Source organism: Callithrix jacchus, chromosome 4 (genome assembly GCF_049354715.1).
Source record: "Callithrix jacchus isolate 240 chromosome 4, calJac240_pri, whole genome shotgun sequence".
NCBI lineage: Eukaryota > Metazoa > Chordata > Mammalia > Primates > Cebidae > Callithrix > Callithrix jacchus.
Window position 1 is genome coordinate 64581241 of NC_133505.1, and position 11502 is coordinate 64592742.

The following is an 11502-nucleotide window of genomic DNA, read 5'->3' on the forward strand; positions in this document are numbered from 1 at the left end:
TCTCATTTTGCTTTCTCTTATATTTTCTTGAACAAACCATGAGGTAACTGGATAGGGTTTCCTTTATTCTGTCAAGAACCTAAGAAACACCAGATAGTACTTCTAAACTAGCTCTCCTGGAGACTACACCGTGCCACTTTTAGATGCTCTCTCACCATTTGGATTTTCTTTTATAAAGAAAAGTATTCTGAAGAGCCAGATTTTAAGGCTACTTAAATATGGATGTTAATACATTATAAAGTCTACCAAAAGGTGAAATCCTTCACCCAAGTGACTAAAGAAAAACTAGGCTGTTGATTTGAAGCTAATCTAAGACTTTTCCAGAAAGTTCCATAAAAAGTATGTAATAAAATTATAGATGATTTGAGGATGCCCATATAGTCACCTTCTAAGGGTACAGTTGGTATTTAAATACAAAATCTAATCATGTATCAACACAGATCTTATTTTAAGGTGTTTGAGGATTAGTTCATTTTACGATATACAAGGGTTTGTATTTTGAGCTAACAAATATTTAACTTACTATGCTAGGCATTTTAGAAGCATCATTTCATTTAACTCTGACAACAATGTGAATTATGAGGTAAGTGTTGTACTGGTACAGCCCCCATTTCACAGATGAGGAAAGTGAGGCTCAGAGAAGTTACACAACTATCCAAGAGCACAGAGAAGCAGAAGAGCAGGTCTTGAACCCAGGTCTGCCTCAGACCAAAGTTCCTGTTCCTAACCACTATCTAAATTTCCCCCAATTCTCTACATACAAGCTTAGCACCTAACCCTTAACAAGTCTACATACCTCAGTCACAAATTGGCACAGAAAAAAAGTAGTTTAGAAAATAAGTGTTCTCTGTACAGAAAGTCTTGGTACAGTCAGCACTGTGTTCACTGCAGCACACATGTGCTGAGACTGGAGTCATGCCTATTCGAGGTTTTCTTATCTGATGTCAGATTTCTAATCCATTTAAGCCCATTTGCAAAGTCATTCTATTTTTGTACTAATAGCTTAGAAACAGCTGGAACTATTTTAGTCAAAATTTTGAAATCTCAGATATGTATAAAAAGAAAAAAAATGTGGTCCACTTCAATAATCCAGAGCCCTGCAACACTGAATTGCCTTTTACTAAAGAGAATTGGCATGAATCCCTTAAACCCCCAACTGCTTTAGGAAAAGAAAAAATACTGCACATGAGTTCTGTAACCTGTACTGATGACAGTGATGATCCAGGGACATCCCATCAGGGGTCAAAGATTCCTGTTATTACAGCTGGAAGACTAACGTATATTTCTTCCTTGGCTTCATTTCAACTTTTAGAAAAGGAAAAATTCCTATTCTCTCCTAAAGCAAGTAGGCAAACTCTACTGCTTAAAATGATTCAATGATGATTAAGTCTCCCCTTTATAAGATCTTTTGAAGTCCACAGTAATCTTTTTGTTTTTAATATGGGCAAAACTCTACTAATAAATACCTAAGGTTTTCTGAAAAGTGGTCTGTTCCTCCTCCCTTGGTGGAGGAAAATTTGCAGGTGTCTTCCCTGATTAAATGAGATCCAACCCAACCGTTTTGAAACTAGAGCAAGCACTAGCGTCACCTGGAGGGCTCATTAAAACAGATTTCTGGGCCCCAACCTCAGGGTTTTAGGTTCAGTGGGTCTAGGGCGGAGCTAGAGCCCTAGGTTTTGTTTTCTTTGCTCAAAGTTACCAGGTGCTGTTGCTGCTGCTGCTGCTGGCGAATCCCTGCTGTAGTTCGCTGCTTTCTATACTCGACTGCACGTTGGAATCACCTGAGAATAGTTTTAAATATGTTGATGCTCAAAGTCCCACCCCCAGAGATTCTGAGCAATTGGTCTGGGGTGCTGCTCAAGCATCGATTTTTTTTAAGGTCCCGGAATGAGTCCATAATGCAGCAACCATAAAAAAAACCTCTGGCCCACCCAACACTGCCCCAGACCCACAGCTCTGCGCGCTCAGCGCCACATGTGAACGCTGGAGACCCTTCCAAGAAGCTAAAAGCAGAGGGTGGGGTTGAGCTCGGATGAGTAAATCAACGCACGTTATCGTACTCAGAGGCCAAACACTCCAAGGCAGGAACCTGCACCCAGAGAACTTCCCAAGATTCATTAACACTAAGCAACTTTGCAAGACAAACCCTGACATCTCAGTCTCCAGCCTGGGCGAGGAATTCACCAGACGGTTCACCAACTGCTTTGGCGCAGGGAAAAGACTGCACCCCCAGGAAACCCAAAATGCCAAATTGCAGCCCCTGGGGGCCAGCCCTGAGGCCCCCCGAGATGTCATTCTGGCAGCGAGAGGGGAATAGGAGGTGTCTCCTTACCTGGCGCAGTGTCCAGGCTCGGCGTCGCCGTCGCAGCCCGCTGAGTGTTGCGCCAGGGGGGAGAGGGATATTCCAGGCAGTGGCAAGCCCAACCCGAGGAAGACCTGAGCTGAAACGGGTTGGCAGCCCTCTGCCCTGAGTCCGTTCTCCCTGCAGCGGCCAGTGCAGAGCTCAGAGGCTCGGAAACTCGCTCTCAGCCCCCTGGAGGCGGAGCCCGGGAGATAAGGTTCGCGCTCCCCACCCGCCCCCTTTCCTTGGCCGAAGACCAGAGGGTGGATTTTGGATCTGGATCTTGAAGGGCGAATTGCAAAGTTCGCCCTGGTGGAAACATGCTCAGTTCAAATCCTGCTAGCATCAGAAAATGCACGATTGAGGTTTGAAAACCTGAGGGTGAAGGAGGACCAGGGAAGGGCGAGGAGAGGGGCAAAATAAGGGTCTGCCAGGAAAGCAGGAAAGGCAGCTCAGTTGAAAGGGCAAGCACTGAATGAAGCAAAGACTGTATAAAACCAAAGCATCGCCTGCACTGATGGAAGGAGAACTTGCCCAAGGAGAACTCCCCTCTGGGGCGCCAAGGTCAGTCATAACGGACTGATGTTCCTTGCTTTTAACCAAAGGTAACAGCTGCTCCAAAACCTGAGGAAGTTCACTTTCAAATCGCCAGGTGGACAGCGACCTTTGAGGGTCTAGCGAAAGTTCTTTAACATTCACGTGCTTTCCCTATTACCTGTCACTCTTCTTCTTTCTTACCCTGCACCCCTTCTACCCCAACACATGCAAGACCTGTTTGCCCTGTCTTATACACACCAGTGTATTCTCATCTCACTTGGTATTTTTTCTGCCTCGGAAACTCTGTCCCAGACCTTATGGTAGTTGCCTGCTTCTGTTCATCAAGTTCTCCACTCAGAAATGACACTTTGAGTGAGTCCTTCCTGTACATCCCATCCAAATGGAACCTCTCCCATCCACTCTCATGACCAACCCTACTTTGCTATCTGAAGTTTTCTATGTTTGTTGCTCATGCGTTTCCTATCCAAATCAAGGTATGGTCTATGAGGGCAGGGAATTGGTCTTGTTGCCAGCTGTGTCCCCTGAGCCTAGAACAATACCTGGAATATACAAAGTGCCCAATAAACACTGGATAAATGAATGTGAATTAGTTTCTCCCTGTGGGAACAGGTTTGCACAGAAATGCCCTCTTCAATAACTGAATTCATTTAAGTGAGGTGTGTTACAAACATCTTCAAATGATCATTTCCTGAATTTCTTTATTCATTCATGTTAGATTCTACTGTTATGAAAATATGATAGCAAAAAATTGCCTTGAATTTGGTAATGTCTTCTCAGATATGACAACAAAAGCACAAGCAATTCAAGAAAAACTAAGAGTTCATCAAAATTTAAACTGTTATGCTTCAAATCACACTAGAAAGTAAACAGCCCACAGACTAAGAAAATATTTGCACACCATATTTACAGTAAGATTCTTGTGTCCAGATATATAAACATCTTACCACTCAAAGGCAAAAAGACAATTTTAAAATGTACAAGGCATTTAGACATTTGTCCAGAGAAGATCTACTAATGGCCAATAAGAACATGAATGAAGGCTAAACTTCATTAGCCATCAGGGAAATGAAAATTAAAACCACAAGCAGATACACTTTATACCACGAGGATGGCTAAAAGAAGAAAGACAAACAATAAGTGTTAGGGAGGATGTGGAGAAACTGGAACACTCACACATTCCTAGTGGGCTTGTAAAAATGATTCAGCCACTTTGGAAAACAGTTTGACCATTCTCTAAAATGTTCAACGTAGAGTTAACACATGACCTGGCAAATTCATTCTTAAGTGTAACAGAATAAAAAACATATATCCACATCCATACTTGTATATGGATATTCATAAGAACATTATTCATAAAGCCAAAGGTGGTAACAACCCAAATGTCTATCAGTAGATGAAAGGCTAAAAAAAAGTGCTACATCCCTACAATGGCTTATTACTCTGCCATGAAAAGGAATGAAATGCTATATGTGAAAGCATGGTTGAACCTCAGCATGTTAAAAGAAGCCAGTCACACACACACACACACACACACACAAAAGAAACACTTATTCTATGATTCTCTTGATATAAAATGTTCAGAATAAGCAATACGTAGCTACTTGATGTAGTAAATCCATAGCTATAATACATGAAGTGTTGGTAGAAGGAAGAAATGGAAGTGAGGGCTAATGGGAATGGGATTTACACTGGAGTGATTAAAATGCTCTGGAATTAGTGCTGATGGTGCACAATTTTGAATATACTAAAACCTACTGAATTGTTTATTTTAGAATGGTCAATTTTACAGTATGTAAATTATATATCAGTTTTAAAACACTGATTTGTACCTTTTTGTTGTTGTTGTTGAGACAGAGTCTCACTCTGTCACCAGGCTGGAGTGCAGAGGCATGATCTTGGCTCACTGCAACCTCCACCTCCTGGGTTCAAGCGATTCTCCTGCCTCAGCCTCCCAAGTAGCTGGGACTACAGGCGTTCACTGCCAGGCCAAGCTAATTTTTGTATTGTTTTAGTGGAGACAGGGTTTCACTATGCTGGCTAGGATGGTTTCCATCTCTTGACCTTGTGATCTTGTGATCCACCTGCCTCAGCCTCCTCTCCCAAAGTGCTGGGATCACAGGCATGAGCCACCATACCTGGCCTGTACCCTTTAAGTGGATAAATTTTATAATACATGAATTATATGTCAATAAAGATGTTATTAAAAATAAGAAATAAAATGCAGTGGTTTTAACTGTACTATAGAATATTCCTCTAAATTTTGTGATGGCTCTCTGGAGAACTGTTCTAGTCCCAAGTGAATTTACAATTTTCTAAAACACGTCTGCACAATCATTGCTTGATTTCATCATCCCCATCCCCAAAATATGCTGTGTGGCACATACATACTTAGGGAAATATTCATAGTATCCTTTAAGACAACTGCTTTAATTAAAAAGGAGAAGAAGAAAAAAAATAACCTAAACTAGGTAACTGTTGTGAAGACATTTTGCAGATGTAATCAAGGTTTTAAGCGAATTAACATTAAGACAGAGAGACTGTATGGATGGGTTTGATCTGATCACTTGAACCCTTTAAAGCAGAGAGGTTTCCTCAAAAAAGACGAAGTTAGAGAGACATGCTTTGGCTGGCCTAGGAGAAAGCAATCATCCATGTAATGAACTGCCTGCGGAGAACACATGGTAAGGAACAGTGGGCAGCCTCTAGGATCTGAGAACCATCCCAGGCTGACAGCTTGAAAAACAACAGAGACTTCAGTTGTACAACCACAAGGAAATGAATTTTGTCAACAACCAGTAAGCCTAGAAAATGACCCTGAGCCTAGACAAGAACCTCAGCCCTAGCCAACACTTTGATTTCAGCCCACTGAGACTCTGAGCAGAGAATCCAGCATCACCATACTCAGATTTCTAACCCCCAGAAACTGTGATATAAACCATTTGTGATATTTTAGGCTTCTAAATTTGTGCTTATTTGTTATGCAACAACAGAAAACGAATACAGTGACCATTAACCCAGATAGTCTAAATCTCTTGTGCTGTTCATTTCAGGAAAGATAGTATCTTTTCCATATCTGATTAATGTTGTTTAATCTGATAATGTTATGGCTATAAATGTTTAAATTTACAAACTAGGAAAAAGAAAATACTTGCCAAGTTAAACTTCCCAATGTTTATTTCAGTACATTATTGTACCAAATTTACAATATTGTCTCTTCCTCCTCAGTAAGAGATTTGTCATATATCCCCAAAATTAGAACAGAAGGGATCAAAAAAGTCCTTTATTTCCCTTACAGTCCTCTGTCTCATCTCTATCTCTTCCAAATGCAGGCTATCAAGATAGAAGATGCTGTTACATAAAGATTGGCTATAATTGATATATTGCTCTCTTAGAAATACCTCTGTTCTGATTCTTCAGTGCTTCTCAATTCTCTGCTCAAGGTAATAATAATTCCTCTTCTCCAAAAGAATAAGTCTAAATTACTAGCCTATTATGGCATTTTAAGTCTCAAATTCTCAACTAAATTATATTTAATCAATCTACCACAGTGATCCTAAGCCACACAGCTATAATTAAATAAAAGTCGGTACCACTAAGCAGGTGCCATATCTGCATTGTTTCTCATTATATACCCATGGAAACAGTAAACAAATATTTACCAAATGAATACCTAACGTTACAAGTCCAAGGGAGAATAATGTCAGTGTATATAATACTGAATTAATTGATGTTATTTATTCCAGGCACCAGACTAGACTTTGAGGATGTGGCTATAAGCAAAAGCTAATTTTTCATAAATTGGTTGGATGTATGTATACGGGTGTATATGTGAAAAAATGGGAAATATGTGAGAATACTGAAGTGATTTGGCATGTTTTTCTAAAAACTATAAATAGGACTAGCCCTTGCCCTGCCTCATAAAATTTCTAGCCTAGTGAATGAAATTTAACCCCGAGCATAAATAGCTAACTCAAAAATAATGGCCTTCACAAAGACAAGCAGTTCTCAAATGCTCTCTCTGGGTTTGCAGGAAGAGTTATCCCAAGAAGATCTGATAATGTCTTCACTTTTTCCTCTAGCAATTCTATGTAAATGTAAAATCCAAGGCTATATGTGAAGGGAATGAGAAGTAACAGAGGGCTCTGCCATCTTATTTCCTTCTGTAGTTCCCACTGTGTTACTTTTGATCACACTAACTTCCTCAGTAGATAGAGAATTTGACTTTTCCAACTATCCAAGACTCCATAGTATCAAGCTTTAAGCCATCTGGTTTTGCAGGTTGCAGAATATCTCTAGAAAAGCCTTCTTTCTTCTTTCCTTTCAGAGTGCGCTTCAGCCTAAATGTATCCATTTCTTCCAGGAACCTACTGAAGATTACAAGATGTAGCCAAGAAACTTCAATACCTTCATATTTTCATTTTGCATCTCTGAAAGATTCAAGTGGTCTGAGTTCCCAATTACTACAAGCTACAGCTTAACAAGCTTTTCCTTTATTGCATAACAATAATGGCCAACCTCCCAGACCTGGATAGAGGAGTCTTTTCTGCCTTCTATCTTCCTTTGACAGATAATTTTGCATGTTATGCTCTATAACTTGCAGTACCCTGTTTCTAGCCCTAACTTCTATGTTAGGGCTCTTCAATTGCAAGTACAGATGCTGTTTATGTGTAATTTATTTTTTTAAAAGGAATCCTTTGGAAATATGTAAGTAGCTCTCAGAAGGGCGAGAAAATTCAGTTTTTAAAAAGATGCATCAGGCAAGCTAAAGAGACCAGGTCTCAAGAACTACTTAGCATCTTTAAAGAATACCAACAAAGTTATAAATATACTACATTTTTCTTTTCATATATTAATCTACTAGATGTATAAAGACAGTGATTTCCATTGGTCTAGCTTGTGTTACCTGTCGATCCTTTAGATTAGGAGAGAATAAGGCATGTAATCCTACTGCCCTACTAAAATTGCCCACAATGGGGAAGAAAATGTCCTCAAAGAAAATCAGGATGCTGTTACCATAAAAAGGAAGAATGAATTCTGGGTGGACAAATGAAACAAAACAGCCACTGCATGGAGAGAAAAGATACGCTATTTCCCTAGGGCTTCTTTAGAACCAATTGACAGGGATACCTCCATTCCCTTTCAACAACTATATCCTTGGATTATAAACACCTCCAGTTTGATGGATAAATCAAAGAGCCTAATATATAATAGCTGTATTCTGTCTAAGAAGATATAACCACCCCAGTTTCCAGACTTCTCTTAAAAGTCATGTTCATTATAGCAATCACTCTCTTATCAATCTCTGATATATCTTTAAGTGCTGCACAGGTCATTAATTCACAGCCCTATCCTGAAAATAATTGGGAAATATTTCAGATGTTCACTGCTGAACTATTGACCCTGGGCTGCTGTTTCCAGAAAGATCACAGCCCAGAGGCCCATGATTTTTCAGGAGTGATTGTAGTGGTCCTTGGTTTGGGTTCCTATGATAACATTACTGGGACATTCAACCTGCCAGTGTCCACATGGACTGGTTTAGGAATGAAACTTTGACCCAAATGAGGCCAGGTAGAGGTCTCTCCAGGACTTTGGAAGGAAAGAGAGTTGGTTAGTTAGTTGTTTTCTCAGACTGTGAACTCCAAGTAACATGTAAGCCTAGATCTTCCTAGGAGACACACTGACAGAGAATAAAGTCAACACAGAGAAAAGTAGAACTGCAGAAAGACAGAAAACAAGCTATTGACATCATTAGAGTAGCTACATCCAGCCATTACTGAAAGCAAGCCTACTTCTGCATTTTTCCCTATGTGAGCCATTTTTGTTTAAGCTCATTTGAATTGAGTCTCTGTTGCTCTCAATCAGAAGAGCTCTAAACTGAACATCCAAAAGCAATTCAGACACTGAAAGACTCTTGAGAAAACAGAATGTCCATATTAAATCCTTTTGTTCTTAAAATTTGGCTCAAATATTTTGCTTTAAATGATAAATATCAATGCTTTAAAAAGCTTGGCAACAATAACAACTATTTTAATAAGTTCTCTTAAAAGTCCCAAACCTCAAAGAAATATGACTGATTCTGATTTGGCTGAGTAATCTGCAAATCTTACTTCCGAAGGCATGTTCTTAGATCCAGATGTAACATCCCAGATTGACAGGTAAAGATGAAAAAAAGTCACAAATATACACTGAAGTGTAGTCAGAGACTGCTGGGAGATAATTGTTCTATTTTATGGCTTCTCTCACCTCAATTTCACAGTCCCAAATTCTTCTGTCCAAGAGAATATTGAGTGAAATCCTATTTCCCAGGGTTTAGCTCACATTTCTTATATTTTATCTTAGGGCTGAAAGTCAAATTCAACTTTCCTCACATTTAAATCATAAGTAAAAATAAGAAACCACCTTATTTTAACTAGCTATAGAGATGATTTCCTGTTAGGCCTCTTCTTACAGAAACCCTTCAAGAGATGCTTCTTTGTGTATCTCAGTAAAGAGGGAAGATAAGAGGTGGTTATCCTGTGTGTTGAAATCGTTTATATACAGGCATCCTCAAAAGCAGAAGATATATGATTTGTTGGTTATTTTTATTGAAATATATCTAAAATGAAAGCGCATATTAAGTACTGGTTTCCCCTTGAATTATAGTTAAAACTTGAAAATACAGGTTTACCAACAAGGATTCTATAAGTACTTGAATTCTTTATAGACATGACTAGTAACAGGCTGGGATAAATTACAGAGTTAAATTTCTATTAATTTTAAAGTTAGCTTATCAATACATAACAAAATAATTGTTCATAAACCTCCCATGGTTGGATGTGTGTGAGTGTGTGTGTGTGTGTGTGTGTGTGAAAAAAATGGGAAATACTTGAGAATACTGATGTTATTTGGCATGTTTTTCTAAAGGCTACGAAAATCCCAGCTTCTTAACTTTAACCTTTCTTAAAGGTCTTATTTTTATTACTCTAGCCATTCTCTTAGCAGTCCTTGATTTCTTCAAGTGCTACAAAGGTCTCTGGGTGATTTTTCCTGCAGGAAATCAGTGAAGACAACTTGGAGAAGACATCCCACAATTTGCTGCTTGCTTTAAAAAAGAAAAAAAAATCCTGTACTGTTTAGTTTCACATTCCCGTTAATTACCCTAGATTTTTTCTGTCATGATAAGCCATTTATAATCCAACTCGCATTATTTTCCTCACATAAATGACTCAACACTCATTTCCTTAAATTTCAATTCTGTTTGATTTCAAATACTGTACTATACAGGTCACTTTGATTAGATTTAAGAGATAGGTCATCACATGTCATATGAAAAATTAGGATGATGAATGAAATGATGTCCCTTTCCAGCTCTAATTGCTGTGGGGTCAATCAAGTCAGAATCATAATCATACATTACAATATGCATTTTCTTATTTTCCATGTTCTATAAACTATAGGTAATTAAATAAATGGTCTTCTAGACTATAACTTTCTTTTTCAATTCTGGGTATAACATATTTTTTCCCTAACCTCATAGATCGATCATTGTTGTTAAGAGGGGGCTGTGTGTGTGTGTGTGTGTGTGTTTATATGGATTTTGCTCTAGTCTAACTGCATAGAGCTCTGTGAAGTGAGTCTTTCTTAATGATATGCATGCCTTTTATATCAGATGCTATCTCTAGGTCTTGTCTTCATAAATTAGGCCCCCTGCCTGCATTACATCATGTTGTAAGGAACAGGGAGGGAAATATCTCCTTCCTGCTCTGCCAAGATTTTTCCCTGGCTACAAGCATACTTAGGAAGCCTTATGTAGCACCAATGGGTAGCCATGAATGCCTTGGCTCTCTGTGTGTGGTACTTACTTACAAGGATGCCAAGTTATTAAACAAGAGCAGTCCCTCTGCTGTGGCAGAGTCACCTTCTGGAGCCTGTGTATCTGAAAGATGTGTCTTCACCTTCAATGCTTTTAAAAGCTCATATCTGATAAGCCTTTGGGGATGGAATTCAAGAATGCCACAATGTACCTGGTAAGGTCCAAAAGGGACCCAACCCTACTTCTCACTACAGCTGCTGTCTGAGAGGAGGGTACCACACAGGAGGCTCCATAGGCTTCTTCTAAACCTGGACTGCAACAATTCTAGAAGGTCTGCTTGGCTCAGCTGGAAGAAAGGCCCTCACCCAAGGTTCTCAATGACTGCTGAAGTCTAAGGATATAAGAGGATACTTCTAGACTCTCCCTGTGAATAATTCTAAAGTTTTCCTAAAGAAGAGTTATGAAGCTTTTGAATATTTTTGGTTGAGACTTTAGCCCATTAAATAGTTGCTGAACAAAGAAATAAGGTTCTCTAGATGACAACAAGGTTAAAGATAAGGCTAAAATTATTAAAGCCAACTCAATGGTCTCCTAACATTTCTCAGCTCCAGCCACTCTCACTACGTTCTTTACGAATCTGGAAAACTGAATCTGAAGATGATCTCATAGGGCTTCTGATGCTGCACCTTTATTTCTGGTGGATTTAGGGTTGTGAACAGAGATGAAAAATACTCATCTCATAAACAACATTGTATTTTCCTTTCAAATCTTAACAGAATGTATCTTAACTCCAGCATTTTCATTCTAGATG

The 11502-nt window shown here is 39.1% G+C and overlaps 1 protein-coding gene across 1 annotated transcript in view; it reads right to left on the bottom strand.

Annotated features, from left to right (window-relative positions):
• The window catches only part of COL21A1 (collagen type XXI alpha 1 chain), a 211375-nt gene extending 208848 nt beyond the window's left edge, over positions 1-2527 (bottom strand). Inside the window, exon 1 of the mRNA XM_054254131.2 lies at positions 2333-2527. The gene's annotated coding sequence lies outside the window, so the exon portion shown is untranslated. The remainder of the gene's footprint in view (positions 1-2332) is intronic.
• Between the last annotated feature and the right edge of the window lie 8975 nt (positions 2528-11502).